General features: G+C 47.5%; 1 protein-coding gene across 1 annotated transcript in view; it reads left to right on the top strand.

Moving 5' to 3' along the window:
• Nucleotides 1-6960: 6960 nt before the first annotated feature.
• LOC130113103 (equilibrative nucleoside transporter 1-like) overlaps nt 6961-22157 on the top strand; it is a 72920-nt gene continuing 57723 nt past the window's right edge. The window contains exon 1 of the mRNA XM_056280619.1: nt 6961-7187. The gene's annotated coding sequence lies outside the window, so the exon portion shown is untranslated. The remainder of the gene's footprint in view (nt 7188-22157) is intronic.

Below are 22157 nucleotides of genomic sequence, written 5' to 3'. Positions count from 1 at the left end.
GAAACTTTGTCACGTGGTGTGAGCAGAACAATCTGAAGCTCAACGTGAGTAAGACAAAGGAGTTGATTGTTGATCTGATGAGGGACATGACACCAGTGACCCCTGTCTCCATCCAGGCGGCCAGTGTGGACACTGTGGAATACTATAAGTACCTGGGGGTGTATATAGACAATAAACTGGACTGGGCTAAGAACACTGATGCCCTCTACAATGGACAGAGACGTCTCTCCTTTTTGAGGAGGCTGAGGTCCTTCAACATCTGCCAAACAGTGCTCAGGATGTGTTATGAGTCTGTGGTGGCAGTGCTGTCCTGTCTGCTGTTGTGTGTTGGGGCAGCAGGTTGAGGGTAGTGGATGCAAACAGGCTCAATAAACTGATCTGCAAGGCCGGTGACATTGTGGGGGTGGAGCTGGATTCCCTGGCGGCGGTTTCTGAGAGGAGGACGCTGTTGAAGTTATGTGCCATCATGGACAATGTCTCCCACCCACTCCATGACATGCTGATTGGGCACAGGAGTACTTTTAGTAATAGACTCATTTTGCCAAAAAGCACCACAGAGCGCCACAGGAGGTAATTTCTGCCTGTGGCCATCAAACTTTACAACTCCTCCCTCAGACTCAGACTGTCAGACACTCTGAGTTAATGGTCACTGGACTGGCCCTGTCGGGTTTTGTTTCTGCTGTTGTTGTGTGCTGCGGTAGTGCAGTATAGATAGGGTGTTATGTGCACCATGCTTGTTGATATATTTTGTTCTTATTTCTTATTTATCTTTTTTTCTATTTGTTTCTGTTTCTATTTTCTTATCTTGTATCTTGTTAGTTTTTAGTTAGTGTCTGTAATAGAACCAAATTTCCCCTCGGGGATGAATAAAGTATTCTCATTCCTGCAGGTGCCAGCTCTTCTTCTTTTGCTGCGGGAAGGTCACATACCTGTTCTTTTCGTCCTTGTTCTGCTGCTCGCTTGTTTGTCTCAGTACATCAAGGTTACAGCAGAGCCTGTATAAGTTTGTATTTTTCCAGTACAGTAGTTTACCCAGGTTTATTAGATTGTAGTAAATTGAGGGGGCAGCCGGGACGCGAACCCGGGTCTCCCGCACCACGGGCGACTACGTTAACCTGTCGACTAAAGGGTCCGACCTGTTAGCCAAGGGCTAGCGAATCTTTTCATCCGTGCACGTTACAATATGACGAAAATAAAGACAGAGGTTATTATTTTTGGTTCATCCGGTGTTCCTCCAGCTCTGCTGTGCTGAGATCAGCAGTGAATAACTTGCTGACTAGCAGAATACCTTTGTGACGTATCTGGAAAAACCCAAAAGCAGACAGGACAACCAGGTAAGGGAAGAAATCAAGTCTTTATTGAAGTGGCCGATCCCAGGGGTAGAGCAGGAGTTGGCTCAGTGGCAGGAAGACTGGCAGGCTGAAGTCCTGAAGAGCAGAGAGCAAAAAATCAGACAGGCAGGCAAGAATGCAAAAACTATGAACATCAGAGATGCAGGCTAGGACTGGGACTGGACGTGCAATAACCTTTAGGCAACAAACCATGAATGGCAACGTTCCAGTGAAGACTGGTCCACAGTGGAGGCTTCTTAAGGGTGAGGGCGATTGCTTGATGGCTAGCAGGTGTGCCGGGGTGAAGGAGGGGTGAGCAGGTGTCAAAGGAGAGGGGGTGATTGCTTGATGGCCAGCAGGTGTGCCGGGGTGAAGGAGGGGTCAGCAGGTGTCGAGGGAAAGGGGATGATTGCTTGATGGCCAGCAGCTGTGCCGAGGTGAAGGAGGGGTGAGCAGGTGTCAAGGGAGAGGGGGTGATTGCTTGATGGCCAGCAGGTGTGCCGGGGTGAAGGGGGGGTCAGCAGGTGTCAAGGGAGAGGGGGTGATTGCTTGATGGCCAGCAGGTGTGCCGGGGTGAAGGAGGGGTCAGCAGGTGTCGAGGGAAAGGGGGTGATTGCTTGATGGCCAGCAGGTGTGCCGGGGTGAAGGAGGGGTCAGCAGGTTTCGAGGGAAAGGGGGTGATTGCTTGATGGCTAGCAGGTGTGCCGGGGTGAAGGGGGGGTCAGCAGGTGTCAAGGGAGAGGGGCTGTGACAACCTTCGACTTCCCGTTTACTTTTGAGACCCAGCTGGAAAATATGGCTTAAAATAGAAGTGAAGTTAAAACGAAATTAAGTTAGAACCTAACTACTGTTAACTTAAGTCTCCAGTTAATGCTTTTATTTTGTTATTAAATACTACAGTTTGGCGGCTTAGTCTTTTATTTCACCATTTCCGCGCCTACTCAAGGGGACAGGAAGTTGTGAGCAGAGGAGGGGTCTGATGAAAGTCTTTCAGAGTCGCCATGTTGTGCACCGTAAGAAGTTGCTTCATGCACCACGCTGAGCTCTGCTAAGGTAGAAATAAAGTCAGAAGAGTTGCTGAAGTCGAGCAGTCCACATATGACAGGGGTACGAGTCCCCGCAGAGAGCACAGCGCCGCCAGGAGCGACGCGTCTGTCTTGACCAGTTCACGCCACGTGTCTCGGTCAGGTCTGTTATTGAGAGAGAGGATTCCGGAAACGTTCATCGATCCCAGTAGATGGCGAGCCTTCCCGTGTGATATCCACCAACCCGGGTCTACATCGCCGCGGAACACAGCTGGATGAGTTCTCTGTTTTTGGTAGGATTGTGCCAGTCACTGGACTGGTACCAGATTGAACACACCATACTGAGACAGTACCATCCATCCATCCATCATCCGAACCGCTTATCCTGCTCCCAGGGTCGCGGGGATGCTGGAGCCTATCCCAGCAGTTATTGGGCGGCAGGGAGACATCCTGGACAGGTCGCCAGGCCATCACACAAAACACACACAGACACACACACACACACCTAGGGGGAATTTAGTACGGCCGAGTCACCTGACCTACATGTCTTTGGACTGTGGGAGGAAACCGGAGCCCCCGGAGGAAACCCACGCAGACACGGGGAGGAGATGCGAACTCCACACAGAGGACGACCCGGGACGACCCCCAAGGTTGGACTACCCCGGGGCTCCAAGGAGAAATCCCACTTCAGGACAGTTTCTTCTCTTTTTGTTTAGTTGAAAGGGCCCAGTTTTTTATGTCTCATGTGGATATCAATGTAATGCCAGCTGCACTACTTTGTTATTAATCAGCACCTAAAGGCTGCAATTAACTAAATGTGCGTGCGGTGTGGTGTGTTAGGGTTGTTGCACTCAACACTTCCGAACCTTCAGACCCGTGTCCTCCCAGGAGTGGGCTACACGGTAAAACTTGGCAAGCCAGCCAGGAACTTGTGTTGTAGTGCAATAAACAACAAATAAATACATAATAAGCGTCACATGGGAACCTATGAATGAGTCATACTGCAGTTCTATGCTTGTCCTAGTTTTCTGCCTTTAATCGTCATTTTGGTACTGCTTACTGCGAAGCGACAAAATACAAGCATTAACTCGAGACTTAAGTTAACAGCAGTTAGTTTGTAACTTAATTTATTTTAACTTCACCTCTATTTTAACCCATATTTTCCAGCTAGGTTACACCTTCAAGACTCATACCCAAATACATGATGTTTTGACCCTGTCGCAAGTCAACTGTGCGCATGCGCGACTCACATCCATGGTTGACTCAGATCATGCAGCGACAGAGGAGCGGTGGTCGAGCGAGCTAGAGTGAATGAAGAGAGGGAGCGGCGATGGCGAAAGCAAACGTTTTCCACAGGTTTTTAATCACCGCAGCCACGAGAGGTCCTTGATCATGCAGTCATAACTGCACAAAGATCTTTAAGCTGATAGGTCCAGTAGTAAGCGAGATTAGCAGCAGACAGATCTTCATCATCATCATCATCTTCTTCTTCTCCGTGGATTGTCACCTTGTCGTGGTGGAGAAGCTTGCGTAGTCCTGAGATCCCGAGAGCAATGCATTTGGAGGTATGCTCCTGGTGGGGTCACCCATGGCGGTAAGGTCAAGGGGGAGGTCCCTGACAAAGAGCAATCCAACCAAGACCTCAACAGTGGAGCAGGTGGAGGATGGTGGCGAACTTTAGGGAAGCATCACAACGGCTGGGAACACTACTGGACCTTATGCGAGATTAGCAATGGATAGACACAGACACACAAGCAGACACACGCACACACACACACACACACACACACACACACACTTACTTGCTTAAGGTTGTCCGTCGTGTCCGACGATGACAATCCTGCCTCTGTTACTTGTGAGTCTTCTTATGGCTGTAAAGCCCAATCCGCGATCCACACTGTTTGGCACAGACAGAACAGGTGAGATCACTGACTGGGGGTGTAGGTGTGGTACTGGGGGTGTAGGAGCACTGACTGGGGGTGTAGGTGTGGTACTGACTGGGGGTGTAGGTGTGGTACTGACTGGGGGTGTAGGTGTGGTACTGGGGGTGTAGGAGCACTGACTGGGGGTGTAGGTGTGGTACTGGGGGTGTAGGAGCACTGACTGGGGGTGTAGGTGTGGTACTGACTGGGGGTGTAGGTATACTGACTGGGGGTGTAGGTGTGGTACTGACTGGGGGTGTAGGTGTGGTACTGACTGGGGATGTAGGTGTGCTGACTGGGGGTGTAGGTGTGGTACTGGCTTCATGTCTCTTCAGACGTCTTCTGGTCCGCCGATCACCGCGGTCCTTCTCGAGGTTTTGCACCCCTTGTTGACAGAGCTGCCGCCAGATGGAGCGTTGGGCGGCAGTGTCTTCCAGCTGGCTCGGGTTCAGGCCGCACTTTTTTATGATGGTCTTCAGCTGGTCTTTGTACCGTTTTTCTGGCCCCCTGCCAAGCGGCAGCCGAGATGTAGCTGGCCATACAGCACTTTACATGGTAAGCGCTCCTTTGGCATCTTGATGACGTGACCGAGCCAGCGAAGTTGGTGCTGGGTGACGGTAGCCTCCATGCTGATGCAGTTGGTCTTGCGGAGTATTTCAGTATGGGGCACTCAGTCACGCCAGGTTCTCCTCAGGATGCATTGTAGGCATCTGATGTGGAAGGCCTCAAGCATCCTGAGGTGGTGGCTGTACAGGGTCCACGCCTCACAGCTGTAGAGGAGAGTCGTGATGACAACTGCCAAGTAGACAGATATTTTGGTGTGGAGGTTGAGGTCTTTGTTTTGAAAGACCCTTCTCCTAAGTCTGCCAAAAGAGGATGACGCTTGTTTAATCCGGTTTTGCATCTCCCTGTCGATGCTGCAGTCGTCAGAGAGGAAGCTGCCCAGGTATCTGAAGGATTCCACTGTTGCGAGTGGTTTGTCAGCGATGGTGAAGGTTGGTGAATGAGATGGAGGAGTAGATGCCCACTGGCATACTACTTCAGTCTTTGCCACGTTTATAGAGAGCCCCAGCCTACCATGCGCCCTTGCAGCAGCTGCAAGGGTAGTTTCCAGTGGGCCACAACTGCAGAATCATCTGCGTACTGTAACTCCATGATGTGCTCACATGTCATTTTGTGACCACTTGGAGCCTACGGATGTTAAATAGGTTTCCATCTAGTCTGAAGTCCACAGTAACCCCACTGTCCTTCCTGATTTCCTCCTGGAGCAGCAATGTCCCACACAGGAGGAAGATGTTAAAAAGAACTGGAACAAGGATGCACCCCTGACGTACCCTGGTGCACACCCTGAAGGGCTCGGATTCCTGGCCTCCAATGGTCACACGTGCCATCATCCCCACATGAAACCTTTGAAGGATGTTGACAAACTTTCATGGACAGCCAAACTTCAGGAGGATATTCCGTAGGATGTCCCTGTTGACTGTGTCGAAAGCCTTTGACAGGTCGATGAAGGCTATGAAGAGGTCCTGGTGTTGCTCCCTACACTTCTCCTGGAGGTGCCGTGCTGTGAACACCATGTCCACAGTACTCCTATTCCTCCTGAAGCCACACTGTGACTCAGGCAACAGCTCCTCTGAGATGTGTTTTACCAGCCTGTGTAACATGACTCTGGCCAGGACTCTTCCAGCAACAGCCAGTAGTGGAATGTCACGGCTGTTGCCACAGAGGGACTTGTCTCCTTTGCCTTTATATATGGAGATGATGTTAGCATCCCTCAACACACACACACACACACACACACACACACACACACACACACACACACACACACACACACACACACACACACACGACCAACCATACATGCAACACAGATAGACTATGAAAAGGAAAAAAGGAATGAATGGAGATGTTGGTATGAATACGAACATGTGCATGCATGTACACACTGTACGTTATAGTGATGACATTAAGGCGTTTGTGATGTTTGTTTTGGGGGGTTTTTACATGGTGGTGCTGGTCATGTGGCTCGGGTCCTGGGCTGTCCCGGTGGCGTCTGGACACTGCTTGGCATCCCCTTCACCATATTCTTCATATATGTTGTAATTCCATTATAACTGTGTTATCCTCTTTCGGCGTTGCATTGTGTAAGTTGTGTAAACACAACATCATGTCCCGCTGTGCATCTTGGGAGAGAGAGCCTCCTCTGCTGCTCTCCCTGAGGCTTCTTCTTGGTGTTTCTCCCTGTTATGGGTTTTTAGGGAGGTGTTCCTGATCCATGTGAGGGTCTAAGGACAGGAAGTTGTGTTGCTGTAAAGCTCCTGAGGCACATTAGTAAAGTGTGATATTGGCTACACAAATAAAACTGCCTTGACTTGACTTGATGTTTTAACTTACAAAAAATATGAATGAGCTGATTTGTTGCTGTGGTCAGAACAGAAGGTTGAGACTGTCTCGCTTTGACCTTTGACTTTGTGTGTTGTGTTTCATGAGTTTCTACAGACGGACGTTGTGTTGCGTGCAGGCAGAGGATGAAGGTCTGCTGAACAGTTGTCTGCTAGATCAGACCGGTCACCATGTGACTGAGTGGTATGCAGTGGGAGGGCAGGCCAGATAAGACTGATTGGAGGGCGTACAGTGTGAGATAAGACCCAGAAACAGATCTTTGGACCTGTGCTGAATAGACGCTGAGCCAAGCAGGCGCCTGCAGCAGAAACACCACTTCCACTGTTCTTCTCCAGGTGCCTTACTTCTTCTAGGGCCCCCTGTTCTTCTCCAGGTGCCTTGACTTCTTCTAGGGCCCCCTGTTCTTCTCCAGGTTGCCTTACTTCTTCTAGGGCACGTCTGGGATTTGTGGACTTCATATTTCCAGCATCAAGCACAGTTTCAGAGGGAGCGGATAAGAGCCAGTAAGTCAGTATGTTTTCAGACTGTTTTTCTCTTTGTAAAGACCATCAGCGGGTTGAACCGGCTGCATGAGGCAACATGACCTTTGAACTTACTGTTATTTTTATTAGTGTCTGAGAGTGAGTTAGCGCATACCCCTATGGACCAGTCAGTTAGATTAATATAATCAAGTTATATAATATTATATTATAATAATCTATTCTATTATATCATATATACTCTATCATATCATATCATATCATATTATATTATATTATATTACACTGTGTCATATTATATTATACTATATCATACTATATTATATTATACTATATCATGTTATATTATATTATATCATATTGCACTATAGCATATTATATTATATATTACACTGTGTCATATTATATTATACTATATCATACTATATTATATCATATTATACTATATCGTATTATACTATATCATATTGTATTATATTATATTATATCATATTGCACTATAGCATATTATATTATATATTACACTGTGTCATATTATATTATACTATATCATACTATATTATACTATGTCATATTATACTATATCATATTGTATTATATTATATTATATCATATTGCACTATAGCATATTATATTATATCATATCATATTATATTATATTATACTATATAATATATTATATTATATATTAATTACATCATATTATATTAATTATTATATGATATCGTATTATATTAATTACATCATATATCATATTGTGGCGATACCCAGTTGAGGGCAGATTCAGCAGGGGCTGCTGCTCCTTTAAGTCAGACATTCAGAGTGCTGACGTAAGCACTGCTTAGAGTTTCCGGGGCGGAGCCATGTTGGCAGCAGCCTAGCGGTTGGTTAGCTGGTTGCCAGGAGAGATTGTGCTGTATCGGTGTTGTTTTGTATGGCGAGTAAACGGGATGGACTCGACTCGATCTCTCCGTCTCCTCATCCCTGCACTCCCCCATCGGTGACCCCGCACGTTGACAACGAACATGTCGACCCAAAGCGATGACGACACCGCTCCGGCTCCGGGTGATGCTAATGGTACGGCTCATGTTAGCGCTAGCATCTCAGCAGCGACGGGGAAGTTGCCCGACTTTTGGCAGCACCGTCCCCGCCCGGCCATGGTTTCAGCACATTGAAGCCCAGTTCGAGCTGGGAGGAATAACGCGGGACGGTACGAGGTGTTTCCACGTGGTGGCGGCGTTGGATGCCCGGACCACGGCCCGAGCTATGGGGCTACTGGAAGCCCCCCGGCTGTGGGGAAATACGGCGCATCAAGGCTTCCTTTTGCAGCTCTTCCAGCTGTCGGAGATGGAGAAGGCGGGTCGCCTGCTGTCACTCAACGGACTCGGCGATAGCAAACCTTCCGAGCTGCTGGAGAAGATGTTGGTCGTTTTGGGCTCGGCGGACCCCTCCTTCATTCTCACCCGTATGTTTCTGCGGCAGCTCCCAGCGCCTGTGCGCACATCGCTAGCCAGCTCCCCCCCCTCCTCCACCAAAGACTACCGCGCTCTGGGTGCGGAAGCGGACAGCATTTCCCTCGCCAACCGTGTTCTCGCCGGCGCTCATAGCTGCTGCTGAGCGCGGCCCTGGCGTTTCCCTGGACGCTGAAGCTGCATGGCGGGCGACACTGCTTGGCCCTGGCACCAAACCTGTTGTGGTAATAACACAACCCGCTGCTGTCACGCTGGCGGCGGGCAGCGGGCACCGCGGCGCCCGCTGCGTCCTCCAGAGGCGGGGGCGAGGTCTGGGTGGGGAGCGTCGCATGAACGAACTGCTGCCAGGCTGTTGTTTATCAAGGACGCCTTATATGGCCGGCGGCTGCTGGTCGGTTCGGGCGCTCAGCGTAGCATCCTGCGCGCCCCTCCGCAACACGATAAATACGTCGCCCTCAAACATCTTCTGCTCCGGAGGTACAGCCTATCTGCCGCAGAGAGGGCAGATAGAATCCTTTCCCTATCCGGTTTGGGCGACGGGACGGCTGTGGATCTCATGGACAATATGCTGTCGCTGCTAGGCTCAGACGAAGGTGGGTTCCTTTTCCCGCACGTTTTCCTGCGCCAGCTCCCGTCTCCTGTGCGCGCGGCTTTGGCTAACTCCCCGTGTCTGGCCGCTGGTGACTGCCGAGGTTTGGCTGAGGAGGCCGATCGGGTCCTGCTGGCTACCAGACGGGTCTCTGTGAAGAGTGTGGCATCGGAGCCTCTGCAGCCGACGTCGGAGGACGCGGACCCGGCAGTGGTGGCTGAAGTGACTGTCCGGAGACGGCGCGGGAGAGGCCTCTGTTTCTTCCACCGGCGGTTCGGCGGTAAAGCGAGGCGCTGCATCCCTCCGTGCACGTTTGAGGCGGCGGGAAACTCCAGGGCAGCGCTCAGTAGCAGCCGTGGGCGCTGGCGGACGTAGTGAGCTGCTCTTCATTAAGGACACGATGTCAGGAAGACGGTTTCTGGTGGACTCAGGCTCGCAAAAGAGCCTACTCCCTCCTGCTAAGACAGACAGGTCGGCCGAAGGCGGCGGCCCACAGTTGAGTGCAGCTAACGGTTCGTCCATTGCGACGTTTGGCACAAGGTTGGTGACTGTTTGCTTCCACGGGCGCCATTTTGAGTGGGACTTTGTAGTGGTCGCCATTACTGTTCCTATTATCGGGGCGGATGTTCTGTGTGCTAATGGTCTGCTGGTTGATGTTGCAAACCGCCGTTTAATTGATGCTGTGTCTTTCGCCACTGTTCCGTGCGAGACAGGGGGAGCCGGGCTGTTAACACACGCTAACTTTTTAGCATCAGGGGATGTTTTTCAGCGTTTGCTGGCGGATTTTCCATCGGTGACTACGCCTGCCTTTTCCACTGCGGTTACTAAACACGGGGTACATCATTTCATTCCCACTCTGGGACCGCCAGTTTTGGCGCGCGCGCGGCGCCTCGACGCGGTAAAATGGGCTCCAGCTAAGGAGGAGTTCGCCATCATGGAGCGTCTGGGTATAGTGAGGCGTTCCAACAGCCCGTGGGCCTCGCCACTTCACATGGTGCCCAAGGCGGATGGGTCGTGGCGGCCTTGCGGCGACTTTCGCCGCCTGAACAACGTCACCTCCAATGACCCCATCCCACACATACAGGACTTGTCCATACGACTGGCAGGTGCCACTATTTTCTCTAAGGTGGACCTGGTGCGCGGCTATCATCAGGTTCCCGTGCGCGCAGAGGACGTGCCCAAGACCGCAGTGATCACCCCGTTTGGGCTTTTTGAGTTCATGCGCATGCCTTTTGGCTTGAAGGGGGCAGCGCAAACCTTTCAGAGTCTGATGGACTCGGTGTTGCGTGACCTTGCTTTCGTGTTCGTTTATTTCGACGACATATTAGTGGCCAGTCCGTCAGCTGACGAGCACCTGGCGCACCTGAAACAGGTTTTCCGTCGTCTGGACGAACACGGCCTGATAGTCAACCCGGCCAAGTGTCAGTCTGGACTGCCGGTGATTGACTTCTTGGGTCACCGCATTTCGCCGCAAGACGCGGTCCCATTGCCTTCTAAGGTGCAAGCGGTGGCGGAATTTCCCCGCCCAGTCTGTTAAGGCATTGCAGGAATTCTTGGGAATGGTGAATTTTTATAACCGTTTCCTCCCTCGCGCTGCCCACCTCCTTCAGCCACTTTACGAAGCCCTGCGGCTTAAGAAGGCTAACGACCCTGTCAACTGGACTCCCGAACGGGTCCAGGCCTTTGACGGAACTAAGTGCGCACTGGCTAACGCTGCCCTCCTCGCCCATCCCACACCCACGGCGTCCATAGCTTTAACAACCGATGCGTCTGACATAGCCGTGGGGGCTGTGGTTGAACAGCGTGAGGCGAATCCGTGGCAGCCCCTCGCATTTTTTAGCCGCAAACTGCGAGATAGCGAGCGCAAGTACAGCGTTTTTGACCGGGAGTTGCTGGCACTGCACCTTGCAACCCGGCATTTCCGCTTCCTGCTGGAGGGTTGCCCATTCACGGCTTATGTGGATCATAAACCGCTGACTTTCGCCATGTCCAAGGTGACTGAGCCGTGGTCTGCTCGTTAGCAGCGCCACCTAGCGGCAATATCCGAGTTCACAACGGACATTCAGCATGTGGCCGGGAAGTCCAACCCTGTTGCTGATTGTCTGTCGCGTGTGCTTGTGTGTCCTGTGCACCTCGGTGTGGATTTCTCCGCTAAGGCTGCCGACCAGCCCAGCGACCCGGACGTCCTTGCCCTTAGGTCACCGCGTACCGGCCTCAAGCTAGAGGACGCTGGGATGCAGGAAGGCAGTCCTGCCCTCCTCTGCGATGTCTCCACCGGCCGTCCCCGCCCCGTTGTTCCAGTGGCCTGGCGCCGTCGAGTTTTCGATTCGATTCACTCCCTCTCGCACCCTGGAGTTCGGGCGTCGGTGAAGTTGGTCGGTTCCAAGTTCGTCTGGCCTGGCCTCCGCAAGGACGTCAAGGGGTGGGCAGCTGCATGTGTAGCGTGCCAGCGCGCTAAGGTCCACCAGCACACTAAGTCGCCCCTCGAACCGTTTCCGATCCCGGCCAGACGTTTCGACCACGTGCATGTGGACCTGGTGGGCCCTCTACCTTCTTCACAGGGTTTTACGCACCTGCTCACAATGGTAGATCGGACAACCAGGTGGCCAGAGGCTGTCCCTCTGTCCTCCACAACATCCTCGGATGTTGCACGCGCTTTTCTTTCCTCCTGGGTTGCCCGTTTCGGCACTTCGTCAGATATCACCTCAGACAGGGGCCCCCGGTTCGTGTCAGAGCTCTGGTCGGCACTTGCGCGATCCTTGGGTGTGCAGGTGCACCGCACTACCGCGTATCACCCTCAGGCTAACGGCTTGTGTGAACGTTTTCACCGGTCGCTCAAGGCAGTGCTGCGCTGGGCTCTCGGATGGTAACTGGGTGGATCGTTTACCTTGGGTTATGCTGGGGTTGCTTTCGGCTCCTAAGGAGGACCACGACGCTTCGCCCGCTGAGCTGGTGCTCGGTCAGCCGCTCCACGTCCCTGGGGAATTTTTCCCTGGGAGTCCCGCTCCTCGACCCCGTCCGGCCGTTTATCCTTTTTTGTCCGACAGCACTCGGGTTCCAGGCCCCGTTCACCACTGCTTTCCGCGGTCGTTCGTGCCTGCGGAGCTCATGTCGGCTCCCTCCAACCCCCATACGACGGCCCATTTCGGGTTCTTGAGACGGGTCCTAAGGGTTTTGTGCTGGATATGGGTGGGCGTAGGGAGCGTGTCACGCTTGATAGGCTTAAACCGGCGCACAGGGTGGCAGGCGAAGTTGTGTTTCCGGCCCAGGTTCCCCGTCGGGGTCGTCCTCCTTCCAGGACCCCGGCAGTGTCTTCACGGGTTCATCGTTCTGCTTCTCAGCCGACTTTGGACTGTGTTTCACCTACTGTTCCGGCTGAGGAACGGCGCAGCCGTTATGGCAGGCTGCTTAAGCCTCCAGTGAGACACTGATTTTCTTTCCAGGAGTCCCTTCTGGGTGTTCGGGGGGGGGGGGGCTGTGTGGCGGACACTAGGGGCTATGCCTCTCACCCACCAGGACTGTGAGCTGGGGGCGTGGTTTACGTTCCCGGGCTTGCTGGTGCAGGGTTGTTCCTGCTGTAGTTTGGTTTTGGAGCTGAGGAATAAACATCAAACTCGCCTTCGTCTCCTGTGTTTTTCCTCATCCTGCCACAATATGATATGAGTGGTGTTTATATGATATATAATAAGGTCGGTGTTTATATGATATATAATATGAGTGGTGTTTATATTATATATAATATGGTCGGTGTTTATATGATATATATTATGAGTGGTGTTTATATGATATATAATATGGTCGGTGCTTATATATAATATGGTTGGTGTTTGCTTGTGATATGGTCGGTGTTTATATGATATATAATATGGTCGGTGTTTATATGATATATAATATGGTTGGTCTTTATATGATATATAATGTGAATGGTGTTTGCTGGTGATATGGTCGGTGTTTATATGCTATATAATATGGTTGGTGTTTATATGATATATAATATGGTTGGTGTTTATATGATATATAATATGAGTGGTGTTTATATGATATATAATATGGTCGGTGCTTATATTATATATAATATGGTTGGTGTTTGCTTGTGATATGGTCGGTGTTTATATGATATATAATATGGTCGGTGTTTATATGATATATTATATGGTTGGTCTTTATATGATATATAATGTGAATGGTGTTTGCTGGTGATATGGTCGGTGTTTATATGCTATATAATATGGTTGGTGTTTATATGATATATAATATGAGTGGTGTTTATATGATATATGATAAGGTCGGTGTTTATATGATATATAATATGAGTGGTGTTTATATTATATATAATATGGTCGGTGTTTATATGATATATAATATGAGTGGTGTTTATATGATATATAATATGGTCGGTGCTTATATATAATATGGTTGGTGTTTGCTTGTGATATGGTCGGTGTTTATATGATATATAATATGGTCGGTGTTTATATGATATATAATATGGTTGTTCTTTATATGATATATAATGTGAATGGTGTTTGCTGGTGAGATGGTCGGTGTTTAAATGCTATATAATATGGTTGGTGTTTATATGATATATAATATGAGTGGTGTTTATATGATATATAATATGGTCGGTGCTTATATTATATATGATATGATTGGTGTTTGCTGGTGATATGGTCGGTGTTTCTATGCTATATAATATGGTTGGTGTTTATATGATATATAATATGAGTGGTGTTTATATGATATATAATATGGTCGGTGCTTATATTATATATAATATGGTTGGTGTTTGCTGGTGATATGGTCGGTGTTTATATGCTATATAATATGGTTGGTGTTTATATGCTATATAATATGAGTGGTGTTTATATGATATATAATATGGTCGGTGCTTATATTATATTTGATATGATTGGTGTTTGCTGGTGATATGGTCGGTGTTTATATGCTATATAATATGGTCGGTGCTTATATTATATATAATATGGTTGGTGTTTGCTGGTGATATGGTCGGTGTTTATATGGTATATAATATGGTCGGTGCTTATATGATATATAATATGGTCGGTGCTTATATATGAAATGGTTGGTGTTTGCTGGTGATATGGTCGGTGTTTATATGCTATATGATATGAGTGGTGTTTATATGCTATATAATATGGTCGGTGCTTATATTATATATAATATGGTTGGTGTTTGCTGGTGATATGGTCGGTGTTTATATGATATATAATATGGTCGGTGCTTATATGATATATAATATGGTCGGTGCTTATATATGAAATGGTTGGTGTTTGCTGGTGATATGGTCGGTGTTTATATGCTATATGATATGAGTGGTGTTTATATGCTATATAATATGGTCGGTGCTTATATTATATATGATATGATTGGTGTTTGCTGGTGATATGGTCGGTGTTTATATGATATATAACGTGGTCGGTGCTTATATGATATGTAATATGGTCGGTGCTTATATGATATATAATATGGGCGGTGTTTGGGGAAGGAAGTGCAGAATGAAAGCTGTGTTCGGGTTTAATCATTATGGTTGATATGAATCATTGTGTTTAATATGAATCATTGTGGTTGATATGCACTAGTGTTGTGTAACTGCTCACAAGTTGGTATCAAGACGTTTCTGTCAATCCGTTTGTACAGTGCTGAACACACCTGACCCACCTAGTTGAGGCCTGAGTTCATCTTTACCATTACTCATAGTGTGAATCATAGGACACAGTACGGTGGAACTCATGGAAGTTACAGAGGATGGTGTATTTCAAAGGGAAACTACATGAATGGATACTTTTCTAGAACATTTCCCCTGTTATACAGTTGCTGCTGAGGTTATAATGTAACACTTTTTATTTACGCCACAAACCTTCGCCTGCCTTTCACTTTCGATACTTAAAAACAGCCTTAAAACCAGACTGCACAACAGCTCTGACTGAGACAGAGACAGAGACAGACACACAGACAGAGAGCGAGACACAGACAGACTCTTAGGAGCAAAGAGCACAAACCCAGATTTCCTGAGAAATATGAATGACCAAGACATCATGGTGCTGACTGAAACCCGGTGTGGTGCAAATGTGGACACCCACTGCCCCTCTGGCTATGTGGACATTTTACTGCCCTCGCTTGAGCGGGAAAAAAAGAAAAGTAAAACCTGGCAGAGACTCAGGTGGAGTTATTATCTGGGACAGAGAAAGCTTAGCATCCCAACTAACCCAAATTAAAAAAGGACCAACACACATTTGGCTCAAGCTCAAAAAAGGCAATATTTACTGGGACAACAACCTGCACATTTGTGCAGCGTACACTCCCCCCCTTCCTCCTCCTCGTGGAGTCACCATATTATGATGACCAGTTCTTTAGCCGTCTCCACAGAGACACCAGCCATCCCCAGGCTCAGGGGAATGTGCTGCTGTGTGGGGATTTGAATGCCAGGGCAGGTTCAGAGCCAGACTGCATTGAGACTCAGGGAAATGGCCACATATTCAGGTAACCCTCTCTGTACCTTACCCCCACCACTACCTCTCTGTACCTTACCCCCACCACTACCTCCCTGTACCTTATCCCCACCACTACCTCTCTGTATCTTACCCCCACCACCACATCTATGTACTTTGCACCCAGCACTACCTCCCTGTACCTTATCCCCACCACTACCTCTCTGTACCTTACCCCACCACCACCTCTATGTACCTTACCCCCACCACCACCTCTATGTACCTTACCCCTACCACTACCTCTCTGTACCCCTCTGGACCCCTCCTTCATTGGTGCATTCACTGTCAGACCACAAACACCATTATCAGACCACTGCCAGATAAATGTGTTCTTAAAACCAATTGGGCAACCAAAGAAAACCCAGTCAATGTCCTGCGAACTGTTCAAATTAAACCCAACATACACATGGGCTCCAAACAGCGTGGCTGAATTTAGTAAGGCAACTAGCTCTACAGAGATCACTAACCTCATTAACACATTTCTTCTAGCACCATTCCACCCAAACTCACATGATGTAAACCTGGCAGTTGAACAAATTAATGAAATATTTAATAGCCCAGCTATCAAGGCTAACCTGAGAAAAGTCAACAGTGGGCGGAATCGGAGACCTCAAAAAGAGAAATGGTTTGATGGAGACTGCAGAAATGCAAGAAAGAAACTACCACAAATATCTAATCTGAAACACCATCAACCACAGAAAAGTGAATTAAGACAAAAATACTGTGAGATGCTCAAAGAATATAAACAAACTTTAGAACGGAAAACGCAAGATCACCACAACAAAACTCTCCGAGACATTGAAGAGTCTTTAAATGAAAACAGTTCTGGGAAAAAGTGAACAATTTGAATTCTAAACAATCCCAGGAACTAGCCATTCAAAATGGAGACATTTGGAAAAAATATTTTGAAAACCTATACAAAGAAATACTACCAGAAGAACTCTCATCTGAACAAAAACATATAAAAGAAAAGCTGGAAATACTGGAATCAACTATGAAAAAACAATCACAACCCAACTGACTACCAAATATCACTAGAAGAACTAACAGACAAACTCCAAAGTCTCGAACCAAAAAAAGCCTGTGGCCCTGACAGCATCAGAACTGAAATGCTAAAATACAGTTCTCCTGAGCTGCAGAAGGCCCTGCTTAAACTGTTCAACCTGGTTCTACAAGCTGGCTGCTTTCCTGACACCTGGAATAGGGGGCTTATATCCCCAATATACAAGAGTGGAGATAAATTTGACCCCAATAACTACCGAGGCATCTGTGTGAGCAGTAACCTGAGGAAGGTCTTCTGCTTTATTATTAATGCCCAAAACAGGCCTTCCTTGAGCAAGAGTCAGATTGGCTTTCTACCAAATCACCATACTGCAGATCACAACTCCACCCTACACACCCTAATTAATCAACATGTTCACCAAAAAATAATGGAATAATATTTGCATGCTTCATTGATTTTAAGAAAGCATTTAATTCTATCTAGCACGATGGCTTATATTATAAAATCATCCAAAGTGGCGTAGGGGGTAAAGTCTTTGACATAATCAAATCTGTATATTTGGAAAATAAGTGCAGAGTAAAGCTTGGCAACAAAAGAGCAGAATCCTTCACTCAAGGACGAGGGGTGAGACAGGGCTGCAGTTTGAGTCCAACCCCATTCAATAGCTACATCAATGAGTTAGCAGTGTTACTGAAACAGTCTGCAGCTCCTGACCTCACCCTAAACAACACACAAGTTAAATTATTACTCTATGCAGATGACCTGGTGCTGCTGGCACCCACAGAACAGGGTCTACAGCAGCATCTGGATCTGCTAGAGAAATACTGTCAGAACTGGGCCCTGGCAGTAAACTTAAAAAAAGACAAACATTATGATCTTCCAGAAGAAGCCCAGGAGTCAGGAAAGTAGACACCTATTTACTCTAGGTAACACCGCCCTAGAGCACACGTTAAGTTATGATGACCTGGGACTGAGGGTCAGTGCTTCGGGAAGCTTTGGTCTGGCAGTGAATGCACTTAAAGAGAAAGCCCGAAGAGCTTTCTATGTAATAAAAAGACAATTCTAAAAAATAAACATCCCAATTAAAATCTGGTCCAAAATCTTTGACAGTGTCATCCTGTCCATTGCAGTAGATGGAAGTGAAGTATGGGGTCCACTCAGTCAGCAAGACTACACTAGATGGGACAGACATCCATCATAAGCCCTGCATGCAGAATTCTGTCGAAAATTAATAAACGTACAAAGGAAAACACCAACAAATGCATGCAGGGCAGAATTAGGCCATTTGCCCTTGATAATAAATATCCAAAACAGATCACTTAAATTCTGGATGCACCTTAAACCAAGTCCCCACCACACACTGCAGTTTAAAGGATTCCAAATCCAAGAGCTACGAAAGAGCCCCCTCAGTCAGCTGGTTGTGAAACTAACTGACCCCATAACCACTAACATAGATGAGTTTCAGACCAGCACTGCTAACCAACCACAGATCAGAGTAAACCACATCATCACACAATGCAACAACTCATATGTGGAACATTGGGACATAGAAACCAAGTGACAACACAAATGAGGATGTTATGGGGCCCTAAAAAGAGAAGACAAACCAGCTGACTGTCTGTCCACTGTCAGAGACAGTCAGCACAGACACATCCTTATCAAGTACAAGCTCACTGACCATGGTCTAGCCACTGAAAAGGACAGACACACAACATCTTGGCTACCAAAAGAGCAACGAATATGTGGTCACTGTACGGCAGGTGAGGTGCAGACCGAGATGCACTTCCTGCTAAATTGTGAGACATTCCAGAACATAAGAGAAACATACCAGGAGACATTTGAAAAGCAGATTCCAAATGTTCTACTACTGGATGAGAAAGAACAATGGCCACTTATTTTAGGAGAGGGTCAAAGGTCACACCTTGCGGCACAATATGTGTCAGAATGCCATAGCCTAAGGGTCAGTGAGTGACCAAAACACTGTCAGTTACTGTCAGTTGCTGTTCAAGTGCTGTTCTGTGTTTCTGCCAGATCTATGTTTTCCTTTTCCTTTTTTCCTTTATTTGTTTTTGTGTTCAGTACTCCGTTGACCTGTTTTGCTTTGGCAATAATGTAATTAATGCAGTCATGCCAATAAAGCATCACTGAATTGAATTGAATTGAGAGACAGAGAGGGGGGGGAGTGAGCGAGAGAGAGAGGAGGAGGAGAGAGAGTGAGAGAGAGAGACCTCTGACCTTTAACCAAGCCTTTAATGTTCCAATTCTTCATTCACATCAAGATAACAACATTAATACAAATACTCCTATACATAGTGAAAAACACAACAATCACCATACACAGTAAAAACAAAAGGATACACACCTTGCCCTGTTTTTTTTCTCAAGAAATTAAGAAGAAGCACTTGGTTTTCCAGTGCACAGCACATCCCCATGTCCCCAAATCGAAATAAATCCTTCCAAGTTTGAACTAAGTTTGAAAAACATGAACTCGATTTTCAGCCAAGCAGCCACTAGACCCCTGAACATGAGACCCTGTTTCATTTTGTTCCTTCTACTAAGCCGAGCACTCATTTTTGCCTGACCTATCAGAAAATTAGCCAGCACTGTGCTGCCATGTACAGTTGTGTTCAAAATAATAGCAGTGTGTGTAAAAAAAGTGAGTAAAGCTCGGAATCCTTATAATAGCTTCAATTTCCATACACGCAAATGCATTGGGAACACTGCACATTCTATTCCAAATCAAAACATGAACAAAAAAATTATCAAATGTGTTATTCCTTTACAGAAAGTGAAGAAAAAGGAATATTAGGCTATTCAAAAAAAAATAGCAGTGTCTGCATTTTTCTTTACAAACCCAAACATTTACTGAATAAACTGAAAAATGCTTGAAGATTTAGATTTCCTGTGACTCACTGAACTAATATCTGGTTGTATAACCGCTGTTTTTGAGAACTACTCCACATCTGTGTTGCATGGATTCGCCCAGCATCTGGCACCTGTGAACAGGTATTCCAGCCTAGGACGAGTGGCCTACATTCCACAGTTCCTCTGCGTTTGACACCTGTTTTTTTCACAGCTGAATGACCTCCCTGATGGAACGCCACACTGCTATTATTTTGAACACGCCCCTTTCAATTAATGATTCAATTACACAGAATCAGCAGCATTCATGTCATGACTGTTGGGTGTGTTGTTTTTCTATTACTCTACTACACCTACTAGTAAGTTATTTGCCATGTAGAAATATAATTTCTACCAAAAACAGGGATTGATCTGCTTAGTGATGTTGGACTGCTATTATTTTGATCACAACTGTACCTCGGACCAAAGACAAACCTCTCCTAAACCTCTAACCCACTGCTGCAGTACAGAGAAAAGAGGGCTCAACCTGGGACACCTGAGCCATAAGTGCTGTGGAGTTTCCTCATCGTTACAGAAAGAGCAGTGGCTCGCTGCCCGAGGATCAATGTGTGCCACATGTCTGTTCATAGCCACAGCCCCGTGTACCACCCTCCACTATAGAGCCGCAGTGCGTTTCTCTATGGGGGGTTTGTACAGGGACCTCCAGCTGCCCCTGGGGGATGAGCTGGGTGCCAACACACTCAACCACCTCGACTCCTGCACGCCAGCTAGTGATGTTCTGTTGAGAACCTTTACGGTGACTGCGTACAAGGCCTTCTGTGATGTACTAAAGAAGTCATGTAGTTCTGGTGTTTTGAAAGACAGAATGGCCCCCTTCACTTCTTCCTGCTCCTCCACTGCTGCACGGATTGACAGAGATGGAAAAACAGCTGGCTGATCCTCTCAACACCCCGCTCCTAGTGCCTCTCTGAAGAAGCCAGGAAATGCACTGGTCACTTCCTCCAACAACCTCTCCATCAAACGAAGAGATTTAAAGCCAGTCTCTTGGCTAAAAATGCCCGCCGTCTTCCACTGTCCTCCTGATCTGAGACACACTAGCTTCGTAAGTCCAGCTCTTATGCGGGATCTCTGTACACTTACGGAGCTGAGCATCCTGCAGCATATCAGTGGGTTATGGAACAGTGGTTCCTCCCCTACACTGCCATAGAGCTGGGAGTAGTCCCTGTTGGTGCGTAAGACCGTTCCCCACGCTCGGAGGAAAGACTGATAGAAGGGTGTCGTAGTGAACTCCATGCCAGCCAGGTCCAGAAGGAACAAATCCTTGTCATAGTTCAGGTTCATAACCCTCCGAAGCAACAGAGAGACAGACAGACAGACAGACAGACAGACAGACAGACAGACAGACAGACAGACAGACAGACAGACAGACAGACAGACAGACAGACAGAGAGAGAGACTTTTTGACTTTTAAAATAACCTTTATTTACATCATAGTATAGATAGCCTTCATTCCCACTGTGTCAACATTACATTTTTTAAGCTAAAAAACCTCAAAAGGCATCATTACTGTGGCTCAATCAAATTACACACACACACACACACACACACACACACATTTATACTATACGTATAAGACATATAAGAAGCACAGCTCACCGTAAAAAGAGATGGTCCACCACAGATATGTGTGGACCACAACAAGAGTGACCTGCACCAGTCAACAGTTCAGTAAACATGGCCGCCTGTTCCCCAAGACTGTGGAGAGGATTTCATAGGGTGTACACAAAGCAGCTACTGGTGTCCAGTCCTTTAGAAGGGCTAAACCTCCCTTCTGAGGCAGCAGAGAGAGAACTGCACGCCTACAGGAAACCGGAAGTGTCTCTTTCTCAAAGCACGCCGTAAAAAAGTCCAGAAGATCCTGTCCCACGACACTCCAGAAGTGTTTTCAAAAAAGGCGGATGGCAGGACTTCCAGTCCTGGAGCCTTGCCCGCCGCCATCTGAGACACAGCAGCAGGCAGTTCATCCAGAGTCATGACCAAGCCCCGTGTGTCCTGTTCTGCTGGACCCAGCTGGACAGGATAGAGAAAGAGAGAGAGACAGAGAGGGAGGTGTAGGGAGGGCAGAGTTCAGAGATAGTGGCGGATCTGTGTTATCAGCAGTGTGCAGAGATGTGAAGATGTGAGCAGTGATGTGAAGATGTGAGTAGTGTGAGAGGGAGGAGGGAGAAGTGGGAGGAGAACAGACATGTCAGTTATTCTGCTCTGCTTCATATAAACACTCTACTGGACAAAAGAGTGATCCAGTTTACCTCTCTGACTACAGGTATGTGGTATTCTCTCTCTCTCTCTCTCCTCTCTCTCTCTCTCTCTCTCTCTCTCTCTGTCTCTCTCCTCTCTCTCCTCTCTCTCTCTCTCTGTCTCTCTCCTCTCTCTCTCTCTGTCTCTGTTTCTCTCTCTCTCACTCTCTCTCTCACTCTCTCTCACTCTCTCTCTCACTCACTCTCTCTCTCACTCTCTCTCTCTCTCTGTCTCTCTCCTCTCTCTCTCTCTCTCTGTCTC

Source organism: Lampris incognitus, chromosome 5 (genome assembly GCF_029633865.1).
Source record: "Lampris incognitus isolate fLamInc1 chromosome 5, fLamInc1.hap2, whole genome shotgun sequence".
Taxonomy (NCBI): Eukaryota; Metazoa; Chordata; class Actinopteri; order Lampriformes; family Lampridae; genus Lampris; species Lampris incognitus.
The sequence above is the reverse complement of the archived record's forward strand: the minus strand, read 5'-3'. Positions and strand labels throughout refer to the sequence as shown.